Genomic DNA, 12,248 nt, shown 5'->3' with positions numbered 1-12,248 from the left:
TGAGCTGAGAGCCCCGAACAGAGATTTACCCACGTATTTATTAACAGCAAGCCAGTCATTAGCATTGTTTCTATAGATATTAAATTAACTAAAAGTATCCCTTACGGGAAAAGAAGGGATGGGCCGAATTAAAGGAATAGGTTGGGCTAGTTAACTGCATCAGGAGCATGTCCTTAAGGCACAAATCTCTCATGCTATTGTTTGTGGCTTAAGAATGCCTTTAAGCAGTTTTCCGCCCTGGGCAGGCCAGGTGTTCCTTGCCCTCATTCCGGTAAGCCCACAAGTTTCCAGCGTGGGCTTTATGGCCATCGTGAACTTCCAGCGTGGGCTTTATGGCCATCGTGAACACGTCACAGTGCTACAGAGATTTAGTTGATGGCCAGTTTTGGGGCCAGTTTATGGCCAGATTTTGGGGGTCTTGTTCCCAACAGAGAGTCACCCCCAATAAGCTAAAACTTGGAGGAAATGGTAAGGCCAACCAAAAAGAGCTCTTTAAAAGTTATCTTCATAGAAAAAAAATTAAAAATTTGCAGTGCCACTGATTTGGAGAAAAGGCATAATGTTCACAAATGGAAATGACAGAGACGAAACATAAAATTCCCTTTATTTCCAAATTTTTGCTCAAGGAGCATGATCATCATATAGAAACAAGTGTAACAACTATTTAATAGGAACGCTGATAACTGGACCATATCCAGAGGAGAGATACGGCATGTGAAGAATGGCTGAAAGAAATGACAATGTTTATCCCTGAGCGCATTACGGGGCACAAGAGCTACCTTTTCATATTGAAATGCTGTCTTTTAGAAGAAGAGTTAGTTATTTCTGTTGTATGTTGTAGATGGGTGAGGAAGAGAGAAGGACAAGGGGAGAAAGAAAGAAAACAGGGTCAATTTATAAAAATTACAGGAAGTTGAATTTTAAGTCAAATCAAGTAATCACCTTTCACCTATTGGGTTTCTTCATACATAGTTTCCCCCAAAACAATTTTTTTTTTTTGAGACAAGGTCTCTCTCTGTCACCTAGACTGCAGTGATACAATCATAGCTCACTGCAACCTTGACCTCCTGGGCTCATGTAATCCTCCTTCCTCAACCACTGGAGTAGCTGGGACTGTAGGCGCATGCCACCACGCCCTCCTAATTTTTGTGTTTTTTGTAGAGATGTGGTCTTGCCATGTTGTGCAGGCTGGTCTTGAACTCCTGGGCTCAAGCTATCCTCTTACCTGGGCCTCCCAAAGTGCTGGGATTACAGGCATGAGCCACTGTGCCTGGTCCCAACATTTTGTTAGGAAATAATTTTGAACACACAGCAAAGCTGAACAAATTTTACAGTGAATACCCATTTACAATGAACCTAGATTCTACCATCTAGATTCTACCATTATATTTTACCATTATATTCTACCATTATATTTTACTGTATTTGGTTAATCACATATTTATCCATCTATACGCCCCTAAATCCATCTTATTTTTTAGATACATTTTAAAGGAAATTTTATATACTTTTGTCTGACACTGGGAAGGCAATGCACCTTAATCCCACAAGCTTTCTTACAGAGGCTAATAGCTGTTTACTGGGGACACTGTAGTGAGGATTTCTGCATTGAATAGGTGAAGAGGACCATAACTGTGGCTTTCAAACTTTTCTGACTGCTACCCTTACTAAGAAATGTATTTCCCATTCCTATCCAGTGTACACCACATACATACTGAAGTAAAAATTTTGGGACACAATATTTACCCTTTACATGTGTGAAGCATGCTGATATTTTCTATTTTATTTCATTTAAAAAGATGCTGGGCATGCTTCCCTAACTTGATTTAGATACCCACTAATGTACTGTAATTTACCATTTGAAAATCATTGTACTTAGTCCAACTCCAAGAAGATTTTTCTTTTTAAAAGAATCCTGTGGCTACTACTAGAATTTTCCTTATGTTCCCAATGATCAAGAACCTGTTTTGAGTCTCAGCACAGTACTTCCTTAACATGCATGGCGTTAAGGCACGTGTAATTAAGAGAAAAACCTTAAATGCCTGCTAAGACTTCTGGATAGAGCCAATTCAAAGATTCTTTATTAGTAAGTTTACCAATTATTATTATTATTTGTTTGAGACGGAGTCTCGCTCTTTCGCCCAGGCGGGACTGCAGTGGCCCTATCTTGGCTCACTGCAAGCTCCACCTCCCGGGTTCACGCCATTCTCCTGCCTCAGCCTCTCCAGTAGCTGGGACTACAGAAGCCCGCCACCGCGCCCGGCTAATTTTTTTTGTATTTTTAGTAGAGACGGGGTTTCACCGTGTTAGCCATGATGGTCTCGATCTCCTGACCTCGTGATCCGCCCGCCTCGGCCTCCCAAAGTGCTGGGATTACAGGCGTGAGCCACCGCGCCCGGCCCCAATTATTTTTACAAAGAGTAAGATAAAGATATGTACTCTTGGATGGGTGGGAGGGTTCAGTGCTCATATAGTCTTCTGTTAAATTAGGTTATTAATGCCTGCGGTGGTTCCAACAAAGTAGAGAAGAAGATCAAATGAGAAAATGGATGGGAAAGTACTTTGAAAACTAATGTTTTATTAATACTGTTGTGTGATGCCAGGAAGAAAGGGATGTTGCGATCAAGCTCTAGGGAGGCAGTGTTTCAGTATTTTAAAAACTGTTTTTGTGGAACTGTTAAGTTAACCTCCCCAAGCCCCAATAACTACGCTTTGACGCAAGATTCTCAGAAGAGGGTAGAAGATATGAACTTGGAGAGGTTTGGTCCCGAGTTCAAGCGTACTGCCCCGTTGGCGCATGCTCAAGAGCGACTCGGGCCTCCTCGCGGGGTTGGGCAGAACACGGAGGGTGGAGTTCGGACCACGTGGGGTCTCGTGACGTCATCTCCGGGCGCCGAGGGTGACTGGACTTGTGGTGGGCTGCCAGGGCTCCGCAGCGTTGCCGGTTGTATTCGCTGGATACCAGAGGGCGGAAGTGCAGCAGGGTTCAGCTCCGACCTCCGCGCCGGTGCTTTTTGCGGCTGCGCGGGCTTCCTGGAGTCCTGCTACCGCGTCCCCGCAGGACAGTGTGTCAGGCGGGCAGCTTGCCCCCGCCGCCCCACCGGAGCGCGGAATCTGGGCGTCCCCACCAGTGCGGGGAGCCGGAAGGAGGAGTCATAGCTTGGAGTAGGGTAGGTGTGTGTGTCCACCTTGTGTGAGGAAATTCCTAGAGGAGGAGGGCTGGGGAGGGGCCAGGTAGGTGTGGTAGGAAGGAGGGGTGAGTAGTTGCCTGGAGGAGCGCCCGCCCGGCCGCGATGGCGGGTGAAGGTGGTTCCTCCGGGCAAGGTGGAGTTGGCGAGACGCCGGCCCGGAGCCCTGGGGCCGGTTGGCGGGTGTGGCCTGCGGGGTCCCTCTTGGGGTACATGTCTGTTGCTTACTAAGGTAGGAAAGCGAGAGTCTAGTCGCAGGCTCTAGAGTTCAGTTCAGGACCTGCATTTTTTGTGGAACACAGTTATTTAAACCTTTATTGCACAGTGCAGTGTGAGTCTGTCCAAACTCGGTGGGTATGTCCTCCAAACAATTTATCTATTTACGATATTCCCTGTCTCAATAACAATATTTAGTGCTACCAAAGACATTTTCTGTTGGCAAGACACTTTTACATACTTCATTTGTACTTTGGATTATTTAAAAATTATCCTGAACTTGAGGAACCTAGGAAACTATTGGTTCTAGATTTTTCTGAGGGGTGAGGAGGTACAGCCTGTCTTGAGCAATCAGAACCCGGAGACTTACCAGACAGTAGCTGAACTTCCAAAGCCTTCCAGAATTGGCTTGTTAAATTTCTGAGACCTTGAAACTGGATACTTGGCTCTGAACTGAACTATTTGTGATTTCCATAGAGGGAGTTTCTGGTTGAATTTTGAATTTGAAAATAACGATGTTGTGCTCAGGGTAGTAATTGAGAGGTATTTTACACCAGATTTAAGCCTGTGCTTTTATCTTCAAAGATATGCTACTTAAAATTGGGGGAAAGTGTACAGAATGGAACTGTATGGATATGGATTTTTAGAATAGTGCACACACCTCAAGTGTGTATTTATTTCATTAATTTCCCCCAAACTGAGTACCTCCTATGTGTTAGGCACTGGACAAAACAGTAAACAAAATAGTAAACAAAAGAATAAAAATCCCTGCCATCATGAAGTTCCACTTTGGGGATGGGGTGAGAAGACATTGATACAAAAATTAAGGTACAGTCTTTCCTGTCCCTCGGCATCTGTGGGAGATTGGTTCCAGGACCTCCCTTGGATACCAAAGTCCTCAAATGCTCAAGTCCCTGATATAAAATGGTGTAGTGTTTGCAGATAACCTATGCACATCCTCCTATCTTTAGTTCAACTCTGCATTATTTATAATGCGCAATACAACTTAAATGCTGTATAAATAGTTGTTATGGTGTATTGTTTAGGGAATAATGACAAAAAAGAGTCTATACATGTTCAGTACTGACTTTTTTTTCCTTCCCCGAATATTTTTTCATCCATGATTGGTTGAATACAAGGACGAAGAACCCATGGGTAGGAAGGGCCAACTGTGTACGTCAAGTGGCGGAAAGTGCTAGAGAAAAAAACCAAAGCAGTGCAGGGGTATAGGGAATGCCAAGAGATGGGAGTGGTGGCCATAGAAAAGATGGTATTAACTTGGAGGCCTACAGGTGATAAAGAAGGGTGCCACTTGGAAGGAACTACCACTGAAGCCCTGAAGCAGGCGCATACTAGCTAGTTTGACTGGAAAATAATGAACAAGAGGGAAAGAAGTAGTGGATACTTAGGTGGAAATGGGGCCAAGTCATTTAGGAGCATGTGGGAATTTATAAGAACCTTAATTTGTACTTTGAATGAGTTGGGTTTTGAGTAAGCAGTGAGTTGATCTAACTTGTGTTTTAAAAGATCTGATTGCTATGTTGACTGTATGCAGCAGGTGCAGAAATAAGAGTTGTTAGTAGGCCATTGACTGCATTTATCCAGGTTAAAGGTCTAGGTGACTTGAATCAGGGTAGTAATAGTGGCGGTAGTGCGAAATGACCAGATTGTAGACTTTTGAGAGCAGTCAGGTAGAAGAAGGGTCAAGGACGACTCCAAGGGTTACGGACTGAGCAACTAAAGAATATAACTTGGCCGGGCGTGATGGCTCATGCTTGTAATACCATCTTTGAGAGAATCCCCAGCCTGGGCGACATAACGAGACCCTGTCTCTACAAAAAAATAAAAAATTAGCTGGGCATAGTGGCATGAGCCTGTAGTCCTGGCTACTTGGGAAGCTGAGATGGGAGGGGAGGATCACTTGACCCCCTTGAGCTCAAGGTTACAGTGACCCATGATCCTTCACTGTAGTCCATCCTGGGTGACAGCAAGACCCTGTCTCTTTAAAAAAAAAAAAAAAAAAAAAAAAAAAAAAAGGACTTTTCCACTTAGCGAAACGGAAAAGACCACAGAGTGATAATGATAGGAGAACTTTTTGTTGGGAGGCCAAGGCGGGCGGATCACGAGGTCAGGAGACCGAGACCATCCTGGCTAACACGGTGAAACCCCGTCTCTACTAAAAAGACAAAAAAAAAAAAAAAAAAACCCCAGCCTGGTGGCGGGCGCTGTAGTCCCAGCCACTGGGAGGCTGAAGCAGGAGAATGGCATGAACCCGGGAGGCAGAGCTTGCAGAGAGCCGAGATCGCGCCACTGCACTCCAGCCTGGGCGACAGAGCGAGACCCCGTCTCAAAATAAAATAAAATAAATGATAGGAGAGAGGAGGAAGGAAGATCTGAAATGGTTTTCCATTTTGCATATGTTAAATTTCTAAATGGAAATGTCATATGTGGTGGTATATGTGAAGCCAGCCAGTTCAAAAGAGAAGTCTGGACAGAAGATAAAACTGTGGGAGTGTAAATGTATAAGTGTTATTTAAAACCATGTGAGAGATCTTCAAGGGAGTGGTTCAAGGACTGAGTCCTGGGGCATTTCAACATTTACAGTTTGGAGAGATTTACAAAATTTCCTCCCTCCCAGGGTGGGACTGTTGAGTAAAATTCCTCTTGAGAATCACTGATTCACAGTACCTGGATAGAAGGAAATAGAAAGCAAGGTCATTAGCTGAGAGAGAGAAGGAGGAGGAAGTGAACATTTGAGGGAGGAGAAGGTATAGAATAGTGATGTAGGAAAGTGGGAGAATAAATGGACTAGGGAAAAGTAGGAAACTAGTGTTTATGAATTTAAAGGAAGACCAGCCAGCATAGATTATAATTTTTTTCTGTTTACACGCTTAGTCTAGTAAGTATTTGATATTTCTACGTAGTTGAGGGTTTTGTCAGTGAAAATTACTTCAGGTAGTAGGTTAGTTTTTCTTGGTATGTAGTGTGAAAGAAACTATTATGCATTATATTGTTGTCACACCGTGCCATTTTCTGAATGACTGATTGGTTAACAGATGTTGTTGGTGGGCACCTACTCTGTCCCAGGCTCTGAACTAGATACAGAAAATAGAAGTCAGTAATAGCCCCTGCCCTCAAGAAACTTACTTCTAGTAGATTGCGTCACGGGTTGGAATTTATTTCCAAGACAGTTCCTTGAAATTGGATGGTGATTGGATGGTGTAGTGTATGTAGGAGAGGGAAAATCTTTCTAAAATAACAAAATATGCTGAATTTAAAGTGCAACTATACTGATTTGGAGAGGAGTTTAGGGAGAAAATTTCTTAAGTAGCTAGATTCATATATTTATATATTTTTCCCCATTATTTAACAAAAATTTCAAAGCCTACTATGTGCTAACTGTACTAATATTGGTGATAAGAAGGTACTTATGACTAAATTTTGCTGTCAAAGAACTCCCAGTTCAATGTGGGGAGGGGCAGGAGACAGATAAGATAAACAGATAACTGCATTGCATGATAGTGCATGCTATTAAAGAAGTAATTAGACTAGAGGCTGCATAGGGGAAAACTTCCCAAGGAGCTGATATTAAGCCGACACTTAAGAGGATTAAGAGTTGGCTAGGCGCGGTGGCTCACGCCTGTAATCCCAGCACTTTGGGAGGCCGAGGCAGGCGGATCTTGAGGTCAGGAGATCGAGACCATCCTGGCTAACACGGTGAAATCCCATCTCTACTAAAAATACAAAAAATTAGCTTGGCGCGGTGGCGGGCGCCTGTAGTCCCAGCTACTCGGGAGGCTGAGGCAGGAGAATGGCGTGAACCCGGGAGACGGAGCTTGCAGTGAGCCGAGATGGCGCCACTGCACTCCAGCCTGAGCGACAGAGCAAGACTCCGACCCAGAGAGGATAAAAGAGTTGGCCAAAAGAGGAGGGAAAAAGTGTTCAAGCAGAGGGGCCATGGAAATATGAGGAAACTGTGTACTAAAAACATACATTGTTTATTGAGTGGTTACCAAATGTACTAAACACCTAACAGCCCTGTGAAAATTATAATTATCTTCATTTTACAAATATGAGAGTCAAAGAGGATGGGTTTGTTGTTCAAGACACGTAACTAATAGGTGGAAATCAGGGTTTAAACCCATGTCAGTCTGATTTCAAAGCCCCTTAACTATTTTATTGTATTTTGCATGCTGTCAGCATCTAAATCTTCCCTGCCCTTGTTCTTTATCCCTCATTTTTCATCAACTTCTCTTTCTTCCTTGGAAAGACTCATCTGTTTCTCACCAGTCCACGACTACCTCTCTAGGTCAGGCACTCATTACTTTTTGCCTTAGTTGCTGAAATTACTACCTGGCTAGCCTCTCTGACTCAAGGCTCTCCCTTCTGTGCACTGCTACCAGATAATTGTTTTTATTTTTACCATTCTAAAACCGGTAGGCACTATAGGACTGGTGGATGAGATTGAGATTCCCCCTCAGTCTTCTGTTTGGTATGTTTCATGGTCTAGTCTCATTTTATTTACATTTATAGATTTGACATTAGAGGGATAATAATTGCTTGCATTTCCTAGCACTTACCATGTGTCCATTATTGTATCAAACACTTTATGGATTTTTTTTTTTTCAGAACAACCTTTTGACTTGGGTAATATTAATTCCACTTCACAAGTAAGGAAATTGAAGCTTAGTGAAGTAAAGTGACTTGCCTAAAGGTCACGTGTGATGTTAAGACAGGTTATGGTATCAGCTCTTTCATTATCTATTAATACTACTCTCAACCCAAAATTTCCTTAAAAGTTGGCATATATATTGCGCCTGCCCACTTAATACCTTTATTGATGCTATTTTGGCCTGTTAGAATATTTGTCATCTTTTTGCGTGTCCATATTCTACCCATTCTTCAAGTTCCACATCTTTTAAAATTATTTGAACACTATAGGATGTATTAATATCTCCAACCCCTCCTCTTTCCCCTGCCCCATGAAAACTCTCACAGAGTAACATTTAATTATACCATGGACATATGGATGTTTTGGAGTTGGGAGGGATGATGGCAATCAATATAGTATGATGGAAAGAATGTGAGATTAGAAACCTGAGTTAGGATGTGGCTTCTAATTTTGGCTCCGCCATTTATTAGCTACAAGATTTTAGAAAAATCATCTGACATCCTCATCTCAAATTTATCATTTGTAAAATGGGAACATATAGGCTTGTGTGTATCACATGTGAGGTAATGTAAAATGTATAGTGTTTCTGGAGTTACTTGATATTTAAAGTAGTATATAATCTACTGTTAACTAATTTTTATTATCTAATCTCACCTGCTTACCTCATTTTTTGGGATTCTGTTTGGTTCTGTAGTTTTATATTCATACACTGTCTTTCCAACAAATTCAAATTCAGTAAGCATTTTTTGAGCACCTACTGAATTCCAGATACCATTCCAAGTATCAGAGGTGAAAAGATGAATGAGATATGATCCTTCTCCCTAACGGAATCTATTACAGTCTGCTGGAGGAGACGTACAAGTAAATACTATTGATATAAACTTACAAGGGTAGAGGAAAAGTAGAGGTGCCAAGAGAAAACAAGGCGAGTTCTGCCTGAATCATGTGTAGAAGAAAGGTTATTTTGAGCTGGGTCCTAAAGGATGTTTAAGTTGAAAGATAAGGTAAAGAAGGCTGCTTTAGCGTAAGGGTACCACCAGCATGGGCAAAGGCACAGAAAGGACAGAAAGTGCATAGTATGTTTAGTAGATTTGGAGATTATACTTTGTTAATGACTGAGGTTTTTAAAAGTCCATTCTTCTTCTTCTTCTAGCACCTGCCACACAGCTAGGCATATCAAATGATTAAATATTTGACTCTAAATTGCATATTATTAGCAGTGTTTACTGCAAAATTTTTAGCTTTTTTATACCTATAATTACTACTTATGTTATATAATGCTTTTGATTATTATTAGTTTTTGAAGTCTTTAAATGTTGACTTTTAAACATTTTTGAGACATGTTCTTGTTCTGTAAATTATAATAGTAGATAACCTTTATAGTACATATTATATGGTAGACATTGTTCAAGTGCTTTACATGTATTCATTTAATTCTTGTATCTAATGTGGTAAGTGCTGTTTTCCCATGTTACAGATGAGAAAACAGAAATAGAGAAGTTAAATGACTTACTTGAGGTCACACTGTAAGTGGTGGAGCTGGTTTTGGCTCCAGACAGTCTGGCTCCACATTTTACATTTCTAACTTCTACTCTATAGTGCTTCTCAAGAGTTAAATTTTGTTTTATTGCCTCTTTAAAAAAGTATTACTGAAAACTTAACATCCTTTAGTTTTATTCATGTATCCCCAATTTTTCTTACATATTTTTTAAGTTAAGTGTATTCACTGGAGACATGCTTTCTTATATAATTTATTATAGGTAAACATTAATATTGAAAGATTAACATTTTAAGATCCTATAAATTTGGGTCTGTGTATTTTGAGGCAGTAAGCAGCCTTGTTTGCAGTTTTCATAAATCTGTTTTGCAGAGTTTGTTTGTTTTGCAACATTTGTATCAGCTCTACTACATTATACCTTTAGCTGCCTTGGCTGAGTTAGTTCTTCCCTTGAGGTCTTGCAAAAAATATACATGTAAGCAACAATGGTATATGGGAAATAAAGTACCAATTTATCTTTCACTAGTTTTTGTACTTAAAATCCTACTGTAGAACTTTGGTAAACTTTGCTGGAACATAAGACTTTAAAACTCAAGCCTGTAGTTGGAGTCTTGAGGTGTTCTGCTTCTAAGTCTATATTTGTATCTCTTTTGGGAAGGGACTCAGAAGCAGCATTGGTCATTCATTTTACTGTTCGTGACATGTGGAAGGGAGAAACAGAAGAGAATGTTATGGAAAGAAAGAGCAGGATGGTCAGGGTTCTCGTCTGGCAGCCTAGAGGGGAGAGAAGGGAGCCACACTCACATGCATGATATTTTGGTTTATGATGATCCCTGCCTATTAATAAACATGTCAAGTGGTGTCCTGGAATCTGACCAATCAGATTACTATTCCTCCTTGAGAGGACAGTGCTTGAAGAGGAGGGAAGAGCAATTGTCTTGGATTATATTTTCTATCTGCTTCTTCTGAGAAGAAAAATAATATCAATAGTGACAATATAGTGACTTCAACTTTAAGCTTGTAATTAACTTTTATTAAATATTTTTAGTAGAGGAACTCTTCGTCTCAAATTATTTTTCTCTTCATCATCAAAAGGTGAATCTCAGTTGCAGCTGTTGACTAACTGGATGTATCATGGCTGCAGAAACAACTGCATACCACCTTTATATCAGATTCAATTTTAGATTTACTTATTTGTCATAACCTAGATTTCATTATTTTTTGCCACTAGTGAATTCACTTTAAAAAGAGCAAGCTATTAATGTAATCAGGACGTAGTGAGGTCTTTCCTATTTTCAGTGAGTTAATTTTGTGTCATTTGTAAACTTGGAAATTTTTTGCCAAATGCAGAAACTCAATAGTTTGAATTTGTAGCCTATCAGTGTGGAATGATATGAAGTTTACATGCATGTATATCACTCGCTTAAAGTAGTTGTTTTTATGGATATATTTTAATAAAAGTTAAAACACTAGTAGTATGCTGGAAAGAGCACTGGACTCAGTTTAATAACCAGAATTCTTGTTGCCTAGTACTTTTATGTTGGACATATTTTTTCCACCTCTTGCAGTTTACGTACCTGTGGATGACATTGCATCCAGTTGACCTCCAACTTTTTCTTTCTTTAACTAATTAATTTATACCGTCTTAATGTCATTGGTCAGTGGAAGAGGAAAAAAAAGGGAAATAAGCTCCTTGAATAATTCAGTGTTAATAATTTATATTTGGCTAAACTCGTAAGATTATTTAGAGTGTTTTCATAGGATACATTGTGATAGATTATGAATTAGCTGCCTATAAAAGATGAGAAATATTATTTGGATAAGTATATTGAATCTTAGTATCCAGGTGCCACATGTTGAGTTACTCTAAGTGTATATTATCAACAGTATTTATTTCAGCATTTACTCATATCGTGTATTGTGATGTGTTATTCAATTGCAGAATATTAGCATTGGAAGGCACTTGGATATTACAGAGGTCAAAAGCCATGTCCTTATGCCATACCTAGAATATTGTTTTGCAGATCTAGTGCTATATTTGTGGTATAGAGAATATTCTGAGAGATCCAAGTGGAAGCATTTACTGTTTCATTGGGGCCAGAGGGCTGTGAGCATGGTTTGCAGAGTAGGGATTTGAATAAGTGAGAGAGGAGCATACTAGGTAGGGGAATAGTAGGATACAGAGAAAGGTGTTCAGGGGGCCACTTTTGGTAGAGGGTTTACAAAAGGAAGTACAGCAATTAAAATGGAAGTATTGGTGGGATTAAATTGTAGAGAGGATGAAATTTAGAATGGGGAATGGGTTTATAGAAAGATTTTTTCCCCAATGTGAAAGAGATATTTTCTAAGATGGGAGAGTAGTTTTGCAGGAAGAGAGGAGACACTATCTGGAGTAGGAAAAGGTGAATATATTGGATGGGGCGCAGGGGTAAATGCGAGAATGATCCTTTGGAGTTGGACTGTCAGGATTCACAGGGTATAGGTGAAGCTTCTCTTTACGTAAGCAGTAGACTCTTCGGGGCTTGAAAGATGATGCAGATACAGTTTCATTTTGACTGTGGTTCAATACTTAAATATGCAATGAATATTACTGGCATATGTAATTTTGATCTGATTCCTTTACATAAATAATAATTTTACATTTAGAATTTGTTGTACTCTTTTCTTTGAATTT

General features: G+C 40.3%; 1 protein-coding gene across 7 annotated transcripts in view; it reads left to right on the top strand.

Moving 5' to 3' along the window:
• The first annotated feature begins 2,855 nt into the window (after positions 1 to 2,855).
• ATG5 (autophagy related 5) overlaps positions 2,856 to 12,248 on the top strand; it is a 162,876-nt gene continuing 153,483 nt past the window's right edge. For 2 of the 7 annotated variants that reach the window (XM_055113990.2, XM_055113991.2), the window contains exon 1: positions 2,871 to 3,170. The gene's annotated coding sequence lies outside the window, so the exon portion shown is untranslated. Of the gene's footprint in view, positions 3,175 to 12,152; positions 12,174 to 12,248 lie in introns of those variants that run through there. The other 5 variants (XM_055113992.2, XM_034962631.3, XM_003824340.5 and 2 more) reach the window with 4 other exon arrangements.

This window comes from Pan paniscus, chromosome 5, assembly GCF_029289425.2.
Source record: "Pan paniscus chromosome 5, NHGRI_mPanPan1-v2.0_pri, whole genome shotgun sequence".
Taxonomy (NCBI): Eukaryota; Metazoa; Chordata; class Mammalia; order Primates; family Hominidae; genus Pan; species Pan paniscus.
The sequence above is the reverse complement of the archived record's forward strand: the minus strand, read 5'-3'. Positions and strand labels throughout refer to the sequence as shown.